The sequence below is a fragment of the Elephantulus edwardii genome, unplaced genomic scaffold (genome assembly GCF_000299155.1).
Source record: "Elephantulus edwardii isolate Elephantulus edwardi_28Jun2011 unplaced genomic scaffold, EleEdw1.0 scaffold00374, whole genome shotgun sequence".
Lineage (NCBI taxonomy): Eukaryota > Metazoa > Chordata > Mammalia > Macroscelidea > Macroscelididae > Elephantulus > Elephantulus edwardii.
The window spans coordinates 1,035,999-1,048,839 of record NW_006400124.1 but is presented as its reverse complement, the minus strand read 5'-3'; the positions used below and the strand labels follow the sequence as shown (position 1 = coordinate 1,048,839).

Here is a 12,841-nt window from a genome sequence, read left to right as displayed (position 1 = left end):
GCCCTAAACCAGATGGGCCCCTTGTTAGGAGCCAAGTAGTGAACTGATTCCCATTAGACTCACCTGAATAGCATAGAGCAAGTAACTCTGAAACAAGCCCACCATGACGCTGTGCTCCCTGGGACCCCCTGTGAATTGAGGTATGGAAAGGAGTTTTGACACCTTCAGAGCTGCTACAACCGCCCCCGCACCCCCCGTACACTCAGACATCGCAATTGCCGGTACACGTCAGTGCAACCAGGAGAATGGCTGTTTTGGTTTTATTGACCTTGTAAAGGTTTGTGTGACTCATAAGTTGTGGCTAACATTGAGAAGAACAGAACATTCAGAATATTTGATTATGTTTATATGAAATCTATTCCTAGAGCAGAAACTGTTGTCCAAGAGAGCTAGGGAACACTGCATGCTTTAAAATCAGGAAATGTGTGCGTAAGGGGTGTATCATCTCTCCAAACGCACTCAATCTGTATGCTGAATGCGTTATTCCAGAAGCTGGACCATATGAAGAGGATTATGACATCAGGATCAGATGAAGACTCATCAACAAATTGTGTTATGCATATGACACTACCTTGCTTGCTGAAAGTGAGAAGGACATGAAGCACTTGCTGCAGCCTTCAGTGTGGATTACATCTCAACTTTAAGAAAACAAACATCCTCACTACTGAACCAATAGGTAATATCATGACAGATGGAGAAAAGACTGAAACTGTTAACTATTTCATCTTTCTTGCATCCACAGTCAACACTCTTGGTACCAGCAGTTTGGAGACTGGGAGACATAGAACATTGAGAATGTCTGCTGTCAGGGACCTCTTCAAAATCCGGAAGAGCAATAATGTCAGTTTAAAGACTAAGATGCATCTGATCCAAACCCAGGTTTCAAAATCCCCTGAGATGCAGTTGAGAACAGGACAATGAATAAAGATGATAGGAGAGTTGATACAATTGTGCTATGGTGCTGGAGGAGAGTTCTGGACATCCCATGGACTTTTAGAGAACAAAGAGAAAGGTCTTGGAGAAGGGGCAGCATGAGTGCTCTTTGGAGTCAAAGATGGTGATGCTTCATTGCACATATTTTTGACATGTTGTATGGAGAGGCTAATTCTTAGAAAAGGACATCATGCTTGGAAAGATAGAGAGTCAGCAAGAGAGGAAGACCCTCAATGAGATGGATTGATACAGTATCTGAAGCAATAGCCTCCTGTATGGAGGATGATGAGAAAGGGTAGGACAGAGTTCAGACCTATTAATCACAGGGCTGTTATGACTCAGAGCTGACTCTAAGGCACTTAACAACAGCAATAATAAAGCTGTCTCTGCAGCTGTGTCTCTCTCCTCCCCCTCCTCTCTGTCTCTTGACCCTTTGCTTTTCCCTTTCCTGGGTATCCCCCCTGGAAGGCAGGATAGAAAGATTTCCCTTTTTTGGAAGTCTATGCCTCAGGGTCCCCAGGTCTGCCTTCCTGGCCTCTGCCCCACTACTCTGGACATTCTGACCACTTCTCCACCCACAAACTGGGCCCGAGGGAAGGTCTGGTATCTAGGCTGCTGAACCCTTGGCCCTATTTAAAGGGAGTCTGTTCCCAGCAGAGTGCTCTGTGCTATCAGACCATGCCTTCACCAGAGAGACTTGGCCAGAGACTCTGCAGTGCACTCCTCTCAGCCCCAGGAAGAGCCAGAATGTTCCTCCTGGTTCTCCTGACCTTGATTCTCTCGGCCAGCTGCCTACTACCTGATGGATTTAAAGGTGCAAAGGTCCCAGTGGTGGGAAGGAAAGGGATCCTTGAGGCTGGGATGACCTGGGAGATAGATTTTGACTGTTAGGTCTGGACATACGGTGTGGTATGACAGTGGACTCACTCATAGAACATGTGTCTATTGAGCCAGCGTCACTGTCCCCACCGTATGGATGGGAAAAGGCATAGATATTGGCCATGATAAATACAAACATGTAGAACGCCCAAGAAGCAGGTGAATACAGGGTGAGGAGACTGGCCTGCAGTCCTGATGCTAAAACTTCCACTGCACTAGCTGCTCTGTGGGTAAATGAGGCTTTTTTCATCCCTGTTAATACCAACAGTCTCAGGCTGTCACCACAGATACAGATATGAATACAAATACAGAGGGGGTAGGACACATGGTGGTGGTGGTGGTGCTGGGCGATGTGCTCACTTGCTGAGCAAAATTTGGGAAACAAATCCACACAGTGGCCCTGCTGGAGAAAGGTCTGTCCATCTGTTCCCACAGTGGTTTCCAGCTGCCTTAACTGCAGATACATGGTTGTGCAAATCACAATCAGCTGTGGGACTAGGATAAGAGACAGAGTGCTTCCCATATTATACAACAAGATTTGAGAAGAGTAAGGCTTGTGGCAAGAACCCTTGAGGGAGCCTGAAACAAGACCATAGTGAGAGGGAGACCCTGATGGTGGAGATTGTGGCACTACTGTGGAAGAAACTGTGGCAAGATAGGCCGCAGTTAAAGGATTTTTCTGTTCTTCTTGGATGCTTGAAGGAGAAGCTGATTTATAATTGCTCTGAGGCAAATCTTGCTGGATACTTAGGATTTGACTGGTGAACCAAAACCAGAGCCTGAACTAACTAGGCTCTGTGCCTTGGAATTTGGGCTAAAACTCGACTTGCTTTGGATGATATTCTTTGTCTTCTCTACTCTCCAACTTACTTCCCTAATAAACCCCCTTTTCAGTAAAACAACTGTGAGTCTGTGGGTCAGAAATGAACAGACAGACCTCTTGCTTCTGCTGCGGCTGTAGTAACCCCATGGGGCTGGTCTAGGGGCTCTTTATCTTCTTTCTGCTCTCCTGATGGGAGGGGCTGTGCTATTCTCACTTCCTCTGATTTTTTTCAGGGAGACACTCATGCCCCTCTGCCCCCATGGCTCAGTTCTCCCTCTATCTAGGCCATTGCCTTTGCAATTACTTGATATGCAACTAAAAGTGGGACAAGGACTAGTCATGATAAAATGAGAATTGATGCCTTTGAGCTGTAGTGCTGGGCAAGAATATTGAATAAACCACTAATGGAAAGAAGAACAAACGGGTTCCTTCTAAAGGTGAAAGCAGGCTGCTTCTTGGCGGCAAGGACTCTAAAGCTTCTTCTGACATACTTTGGACATGTTGCCAGGAGGGATCAGCCCTTAGAGAAGGACCTCATACTTGGGACCATCCAGGGACAGAGAAAGAGAGGAAGATCTTGATGAGAAGGATTAATTCAGTAACTTGTATAATGGGGATGGCGTGTCAGGGACAATAAGATTGGCACAGGATAGGGCAGGGTTTAGAGCTGTTGCATGTAGGGTCTACATGAATAGCTCCAACTCGACATCACATAACAACAGACAGTGGTACATGATAGTGACTAGCCATGGAAACAAGTCCTCAACAAGGAGGAATTGAGCCACCGTAAGTTTTGCTTTTTAAAAAGCCTGTTCCCCAGCAGTCTCATTCTCATGCTTCTTCCTTTCCTCCAGTGCATACAACCCTGGATGTAAAGTGTCAATCCGCCAGGTACCCAAACAGCGTATATTGCTTCTGGACGCAGTTCCCAGTTCCAATGCCCACCCTGACCACCGAATACATCGCCACATACAGGTCAGAGAGCCACAGGGGAGACCAGCCTTCTTGGGGACCCTGTAGTTCAGAGAGCAGACTGGGTTCCAGTGCTCCTGGAAGTGCATCAGAAGAAAGACCTGGTGATCCACTTCTGACCCATCAGCCTCTCAGATCCTTGTGGGCCTGTTCTGTACTGAAGCACATGTGATTGATCACTGGTTTTATTCTGAGCTCATAAAACTTGTCATTGAAGTAATTGATGCACAGGTCATTATGTTGCAAAGGACATTTAAATGTATTTCAATAATTTAAAAACTACCAGATTGGAGCTCTGTGGTGTAGTCCCTGAGGAGTTGAACTGCTAACCCAAGGGCATGGCTCTCTGAAAGTTCAAATCCACCAGTGATTCCAAGGTCAAAGATAAGCAGTCTCCTCTCATGTGATTTACAAGTTCAGAGTCCTGATGGGGGTGGGGGACTCCCAATTCAGAGTCCCTTCTATCTTCCCAGCAATGAGTTTGATATTTTTTCTTTGTGTGTTTTGAGAGAGTTATGTGTCAGAATGTTAACTGGAAGTCATTGGTTCAAGTCGATTAGCTGCTCCAAAAAAAGAGAGAAGTGAGGTTTCCTCCCTTAATGATTTATATCTTCAGAATCAGGCGGTGGGCTTGGAATCCATGGAGCATCCAGATGCACAGGGTCCTCAAGGATCTCTGAGGGTCAGACCTCAGACCCAGTCTTCCTGGATCTCAAAGGGACAGAATTGACTCAATCGTGATGACTTTGCCTAAGAAATTGCTAAGAGCCTGTGGTAAAATTTAAGTTAGGGAATATGATATGAAATGAGGTCAGACCCAGAGGAACTTCTGCATCACAAGTGTTCCATATCCACAACTGAGTTGTGCCTCATGGCAGGGCTACATGAGGACACAGAGCCTTGTCCCCATCCCCTGGTATCTGAGACACCTAGCCCCTCACAGTGCCCATCTCCTGCAGGCTTGGATACAACGACTCTGCAGAGACTAAGGAGTGCATCCAGCGGACACCCACCTCCCCCAGATGCATCTTGGATGACATCGTACCTTTATCCAAGGAGCCTCATGTGCTCAATGTCACGGCCATCAATCCTTGGGGCGTCACCACCATCCTCTTTCCCTTTGTGCCTGAGAACGTCAGTGAGTGGGGGCATGTGGGGTGGGAGTGGAGGCTACCAGGGTGTTCCAGCTCCTTTCTCCTCTCTCTGTCTGTCCTTCAATCTTGTCTTCTCTGTAATCTGTACAAATTTTGTCCACTTCATCCCCAGTCCATTTCCACTTGGTCCAGCCCTGATCTCAGAGCCCCCACCAGCTGTTTCCCCTGTGGAGGCAAGAGGGTGGGAATCTGGCCCAGGCCTCTGCCCACAACCCTGCAGGGCACCTCCCTCCCCTGTTCAAAATGTCAAGTCCACGCTGTATGCAGGAGACCTGCTCACCCTGCTCTGTCCTTTCTCTGCCCTCCTCTCGTCCCCTCTCCTTTTTTTCTCTCCACTCTAGCCACACAGGCTTCCTTCCTCTCCCTCTGACCCGCCCAGCACATAGAGCCGCAGGGACTTTGCATGGGCTGCTCCTACTGCCTGGAAGGCTTTCCCCACAGATATCGCTTGGCTTCCCCTGCATTTGCTGCAGGTATCTGCTTTTGTGCCACCTCTGAGCACCGGGTTAAAACTTGCAAACCCTCACCCACTGCTGGTGGGAAATCTTATCGTGCAAGAGCTCAGAAGGCTAATTACAGACTTCTGTACAAACTGAAGCACAGTGGCTCAAAGATCTAGCTGTTAACCCAATGGTTACTGGTTCAAACCCACCAGAAGCTTCTCTGGAAAAGTGTCTCTCATTTAGATCATCAGTTGTACTTATTTGCTGTTGAGTCAGCCTTAACACAGAGACCCCATGTACGACTGAGCGACTCTGTAGCTGGTCCTGAGCCAGCCCCACAGCCGCCGCTGTGCTTCACCCCATTGTCGCAGTCATCCGCCATTCATTATAACCCACCTCGCTAAGGGGTTTCCTCCCTTTTACTGACCGACTGTTTTTCCAAGGTTGGTGTCCTTTCCCAGGGACTGGTCCTGGTTGATAGCACGCCTAAAGTCGATGAAATGAAGTCTCCTGCCATCTTTGCTCTAAGGCACACCCTGACTTCACTTCCTCCAAGATAGATCTGTCTGTTCCATCTGTCAATCCATGGTGTTTTCAATTTTCTTCACCAATCTTACAATTCAAAGGTATCAATTTCCCTTGATTTTCCTTATTATCTGAGTTTCTCATGCGTATGCTGGTGTTGCAAATACATTGGTGTCTGCTAGGTTGGTGCACCTTTGTCTGTGAGGTGTCATCCTTGATCGGCTGTGTAAACCCTATATCTCAGTTCTCCTTCATCTTAAAGTTCTGTCAGTCTAACAGATTCAGTGGAGGTGGTAATAGAACACTGAAACAGGGTCACACACAAGCATGTACCTGAGTGTTCATAGCAACATTACTCCTAAAACCCAAAGTGTAGAAGCAACCTGAATATCCGTTATCAGACGATGAAGGAACAGGATGTGTCCAGCTGTCCCATGGGCTGTTATTCAGTCATGCAGAGAGTGGAAGCTCTGCTCCATGGATGAGGAGGAGGAGTAGAAGCAGCTGGTCACAAAGGACCACGTGTTGAGTCCATTTCCTCACAGTGTCCAGAACAGGCAAACCCATAGAGTGATTAGTGGCTGCCTGGGACTTAGGGCAGTGGAGAGTGGGGAGTGGCTGCTGGAGGGTCTGCATTTCCTGTGGGGCTGAGAATATGTTCTAGAATTTGACTGGGGATGTTTGTACAACTTATTGAATGAAAGTAATACCCTGAATTGTATGCTATAAAATGGTAACTTTTGGACGAGTAGGGGGGACTCACTGTCACTACAACCTGTGAGAGGGCGACTGTGAGCGTGGGAAGGAGGATGGGTGATACCGTTCAAAAAATTTACATATTAAAATGTAATTTGTTTTTAAAACCACCACCCACTCCCAAACTTTGCTGCCGGCTCTGTGTGAGGTGCTGTATCCTCTCCTATTTCTTGTCATCTCTTTGATGACTAGAAGGTTCAGGAGGACAGAGGTGGGATGGTTTCTGTCTTAGTTCTGTTTCTGGTCTGGGAAAGCCCTGGACATGCAGGGGGTGATCAAGAATTTTTTTTGTTGTTGTTGAACAATGAATGAATGTATGCCTTCTGCTTGTTCATCAGTTAAACCGGACCCTCCGATCATTTTCAAAGTGAGGCCCGTCTCTGAGGATCAGATTCAGGTGTATTGGTTTGCCCCCAGGTCATGGCCCAGCTCATATGTGCACCCACTCAAATACAACATTCGCTACGGTTGCTGCGAATCTCAGTTCTTCTGGCAGGTGAGGAGTAGGAGAGGGAGGGCCGAAACGTGCCTGGAGTGGTACTGGGTATGGCCACCCCTGGTAGATGGGACACCACATGCAAACTGTTGGGGGTCAGCAGGGCTTGTTTTGCAATTTGGGGTGACTAGCGTGTAAAAGGAAGTCAGTAATTTCACCACCAGCAATGCGCCCACACGATGACAATGCACCTCCACACATAGGTGTCCCCTGCACTTCTCTTTGTGAGAGCCAGGAGGAGGACCTGTCCAGGGTCCAACAGCAGGTGGTCTGTCTGCACAGTAGCATGAAGCCCTCTTCTGCAATTTTGGTTCCATCGCGTCAGTGTCGACTCAGCATGACCTCACATGTGCCCTCCCTGTGCCGCCTTCACTGGCATCGCTGTGCTTGAACTCACTGCTCAGTCATGGTGTCGTCCATATCACTGCAGCTCTTTCTCTTTCTCAAATTACTGTTGCAGGTTGGCTCTGATCCTGGCCCTGGCCAGGTCTGCGCCCTTTTCACACCCTGCTCTGTGCCCACATCCTGGGAGTCACCTTGCCGACCCATCTCTCTGAGTAACTCCACTCTCACTGACTGACTTTACTTCACAGAGCATGAAGTCTTTCTCTAGAGCCTGGCCCCTCCTGATAATGTGCTCAAAATAATTCAACTCCCAGAGGTGTGCTCAGAATAACCGAATAACTCCAACACACACATGGGTGTGCTCAGAAGAGCAAGAGTCATGGTGGCTAAGAGGTGGAAACAATACATTATCCATTCACCAGAGAATGATTTTACATAGCACACTTCAGTTATACAAAAGATTGTTATTTGGCCATGTAAAGAAATGAGGTCCTGATATATGCTGGGGCCCGAGACATGATGCCAAGTGAAAACAGCCAGACGCAGAAGACGGATGGCATGCTTTATGTGTCCATTTATTTGAAACATCCAGAGTAGGTAAACACATAGAGACAGGAGATTTAAAGGGATAGAGTGCAAGGATGTTATTTAGAGGACTAAGATGCTCCGGACACAAGTCATGGGACTTCAACTGCCCCCTATGCATGTGTAAGCTGGACAATGAATAAGGAAGACTAAGGAATTGATGCCTTTGTACTGGAGTGCTGGCGAAGGATATTGAATACACCATTGGGGTGACCACAGCATGAACACATCTGTGTTGAGAGAAGTGCAGCTCAAATTTTCCTTAGAAGAAAGGATGGTGAGATATCATCTCACAGATTTCATGCATGGTATCATGAAGGGCCATTTCCTGGGCAAGGACATCACATGTAAATAGCAGAGGGTCAGCCAAAAAGAGGAGGGCCTTAATTGACACGGATTTACACAGTGGGTGCAGCAATGGGTTCAACTACAGCTGAGATGTGAGTGTGAAGGCGGACACTGGAGGGTGAATAGGTTAGGGAAGCAGGGGCCAAGGGGAGTGTGTGTGTGTGTGTGTGTGTGTGTGTGTGTGTGATGGTTGGAATGAAGCCACATCTCATAGAGGAGAGGACAGAAGGCTGCCTCATGCTCTGCTGTTCAAGTCACCCATCCCCTCTCTGTTCTCAGGTGGGCCCAACTGAGAACACCACCTCACTGATCAGGGTGGTGCACCCTAACGGCAAGTACTGCATCCAGGTCAATGCTCAGTATCACTTGGGCTACGGGGAGCCAAGCAAATGGAGTCATACTAGCGTTTTCTCCTTCACTGAAGGCAACTACAGTTGTCCTTCCTTAGAACATCCCTAAAAAGGTGCTCATGAGACCACTGGCCTGAATTCAAGTCCCTGACTTTGCTGCTGGGTTACTAGGCGACCTCAGACCAGTGACTTTAGCCTATCTGAGACTCTGTTTTCTCTTCTGTGAAATGGGGATATTCTTCCTCTTTGTCCCATAATGTTGCGCAGTGAAATGTGAATGTGAGAATCTATGTCACACTATTTAAAAATAAATTGTTATTGAAACTCAGAGTCTTCCTCCTTTCATTCAGTGGATGCAACTGAGAATCCACTAGGCTCTCAGACCTGGGCTCTGTCCTCTGGAAGCTGAGATGACAGGGACAAACAAGACAAAGGCACAACCAATTGCTGATCTCCTTGGTTTTGTGCTGATCATGGGGTCTTGGGGAGGGATACTTGTGTCTGGGGGAGCTGGACTTGGAAGGTTTTTCTGAGGAGAACATGGAGCAGCAAGACTTTGAAGTCAGAGAATGTCCAAGGGCTTGTTTTCACTTCACTTACATCCAACTCAAAGATAGGCCGACTCTAAGTATACTTCTTGGGCAGTGGAGTAATGCCCCTCGAAGATGTCCTTGTCATAATCCACAGAACCTGCATGGAAGACAAAAGGGGCTCTGGCAATATGATTAAAGTGAGGTTCTTGGTTGTTGTTGTTTTTGTTATTGTTACGTGCCATCGAGTCATTTGCGACTCATAGCGACCCTATGTACAACAGCGCTAAGCCGTACTCTATCCTGTGCCAATCTCATTGCCTTTGACACACCCATCCCGATTACCCCAGTCACTGAATCAATCCACCTCATAGAGGATCTTCCCCTCCTGCGCTGTCCCTCTACTCTACCCAGCATGATGTCCCTCTCTAAAGACCTGTCTCTCCTTACAACATGTCCAAAGCATGTCAGATGAAGCTCTTGGTAGAGGGGATAATTTTAGATTATTGAGTGATGCAATCACAAGGGCTCCTATAATAGGGAGACAAAACATTTGTCATAGATTGAATTGTATCTCTCCAAATACATATCAACGTGAATGGACCGTGATTTCCAGTGGTGCAGATGCTAAACAATGATAACGAGATAATATAATAATAAAATAATGATGATCTCCTTTGATGAGATGATTGGATCCCCAGTGTAAGAGGACTGGGGTGAGTTGTAGCTCCCTCACTCAGGTCACAGCCCCCTAGATGTGGTCTGCATTACCTCTTATTTAACAAGAGATGAAGGAAAGGGAAGTGAGCAGAGAAGGAGGGCCTACCAGCAAGAAGAGCTGGGAGCAGAGTGAATCTTTGGAATAGGAGTCCCTGTGATGAGAACTCTCTAGACCCTGGGAGAACAGTGATGTCATGTCACACGGATCTGCAAGGAATGCTGAGCCTATAGATGTTGGAAAGAGACAAGGACATTCCCTAGGGCTGCTGGAGAGAGAAAGCCTTCCCTTGAGTCAGTGTCTTCGGTAAAGCATGAGTCAGAGCAAGAAATGTGAGCAAGGACTCAGAGCTGAGAACCATGTAGAACCATAAGCCAAGGAAATCAGGAGCTCTCTAGACAGTAGAAAACGCAAGGACGTTTATCCACCATGCAGCCACTTTAGGAATAAGATCCAGCTATCTAATTCAGGCATCTGACCTCTGAGTTTCTAAGATTGACGTTTTGTTTTCTGTGAAGCCAATATATTTTTGGTGATTTGTTACAAAGGTAATTGGCAGCTCATACCCTGTGTAACAGAGGACTGTGTCGAGTACTTCTGTACATCTTCTTGATTTATTATATAGAGTACATTGTTATTGTAATGTTGCCAGTGGGTATTGTGACAATTTCAACTCATAATATTCCATTTGACACAGGTTTTCTTAGCTACAATTAATGTATTTATTAGAAATATCTTTTTAAATGATATAAATGGCTACTTTATCCATGAATGCTTCTGATGGAATACACAGGAACGAACTAGATTACTTATTTGGAAAGAGATGGTGGAGAAAAGTTCCTATAAGAACGATCATCAGAATGTTGTTTAGAAAGAAGGGCCATGAAACTTCATCTCCTAAATGTTTGGACACATGACCAGGAGGGACCCATTCCTAGAGAAAGACATTGTGCTTGGTTATGTAGCAGAAGATGCTCAGCGAGGTATAGTGATGCAGTCTAGGCAATGATGGGGCAGAACAGCAACAGCTGTGAGGACGGCGCAGGACCAGCCAGAACAGCATTGTGATGAACATAAAGAGTGTAAACTGACTCAGTGGAACCTAAAACAAAGGTTGTTACAGAAGCGCATCTCCAAGTCTTTCTCCCTCAGAACAGTCAACCTTTTGGTTGGACCACCATACTATTTACTATCCCCTGGAAAGATCCTAACGAGACCTGGTTATGTAATACCACAGTGTGGAGCTTTAATCAAAAGGAGAGGGATTTGATACCACTAGCTGCTCTGTGGGAAATGATAGGGCCGATTTCTCCTAATAACGTGCCCAGAGAGACGAAATTTCACCATCCTTGCCTCTAAGGAACAGCCTGCTTGCCCTTTCTCCAAAACATGTTTATTTTTTTTTTGGCAATTCCTTGGATATTCAGAACTCATCTCCAGCACCACAATGCAAAAACATCAGTTTTCTCCATTATCTTTATTCATTGTTAGATTTTCATATGCATAGCAAATAAGGAAAAAGATAATGGTTTAATCAAGTTCACCCCAGTCTTTAAACTGGTACCGTTGCTTCTTAATACCTTGTTCTGTATCACAAGATCATATCAAAGGCCTCTGATCGCATCTTTTTCCAATGTAGCATGACTTTTGATTTCTTGACTGTTGGTACCAAGGGCATTGGTTTTATCTCATTCTCTTTAAAAACAATATAGTCTAAAAAAGAGATATCTGATAAATTAGAAGGGAAAACCCCTCTTATATGAAGGTGACAGTGAATCTGATTCTAAGCAGGATGAATTTTCACAACATCCAACTCCAGAGGAATCGAGCAATATCATTCAAGAGAACCATCGTTTTGAGGAATAATGTCAACTAGTTTTAGAACTTTCTAGTAAAATAGACAAACTAGGTTTTCATAATGAAATTTATTACCAAAATAGAAATACAGCAGCAACAGTTCCAGGTTCTATGTTATTTAATGACATGAATTACGCTACATTGGGAGTAACTACTTTTAAGAAGCTTTTAACAGCTATGTCTATGGCCTTGCAAGAAGCAAAACAAGGTGATTTATCTAACTGGGGAAAGGGGGCTTCTGTATGTCCAGAAATAATTCACTATATACCTCCTGATGAAGTTTTTCTCCACAGGTATGAATTGTTTTAACCTCAGTCCTTATATTATAAGACTAATAAAAAATTAAAGCAAGCCATAGTGTCTTATGGCATGCATTCTACCTATGTAAAGGGAATATTACAAGGATTAGCTACAGAGTTTAGAATAATTCCTTATGCTTGGGAGTCCATTGTCAGGACAGGTTTGGAATCTGGGGCATATTTAAAGCTTAGAACTTGGTGGGATGATGAAGCTACAATTAGGGAAAGGGTAAATTTATCTAGAGATCCTCCTCTTAATATTCCTGCTGATCAATTGCTGGGGAGAGGTCAAGGGCTTGGAGTGCAAGCTCAGTTATAATATGATGATGCTGGGATGTGGGAGTAAGACTTTGCTCCATGCAGGCATGGGATAAAGTAGAAATTTCAGGAAAGGGAGATCAATTCTTTATCAGAACAACTCAATCTGAAAATGAAAAATATACTAATTTTCTATCCAGTTTAAAGGATGCTATTACTAGAGAAGTATCTCAACTTGAGGTTCCTGAGTTTTTGTTAAAAACTTTAGCATACAAAAATGGTAATTCAGAGTGTCAAAAAGCTATTGTTCTTTTATGCCATCAAGTGGCTTGTGACTTATAGCGACCTTATGTACAAGAGTCCTAAACACTGTTCTATCCTGTACAAACCTTGCCATCTCAAACACACTGATTCCCACCACTCCAGTCACAAAATCAATCCATCTCATCAAGGTTTTTCCTCTCCTTCGCCGCCCCTGCACTCTCCCAAACATGATGTCCCTCTCCAAGGACCAGTCCCTCCTTGCAATATGCCCAAAGTATGTCAGACGAAGCTTCAGAATCCTTGACC

The 12,841-nt window shown here is 45.5% G+C and overlaps 1 pseudogene; it reads left to right on the top strand.

The window, feature by feature from the left end:
* Positions 1–3,572: 3,572 nt before the first annotated feature.
* The window catches only part of LOC102864181, a 16,866-nt pseudogene continuing 7,597 nt past the window's right edge, over positions 3,573–12,841 (top strand).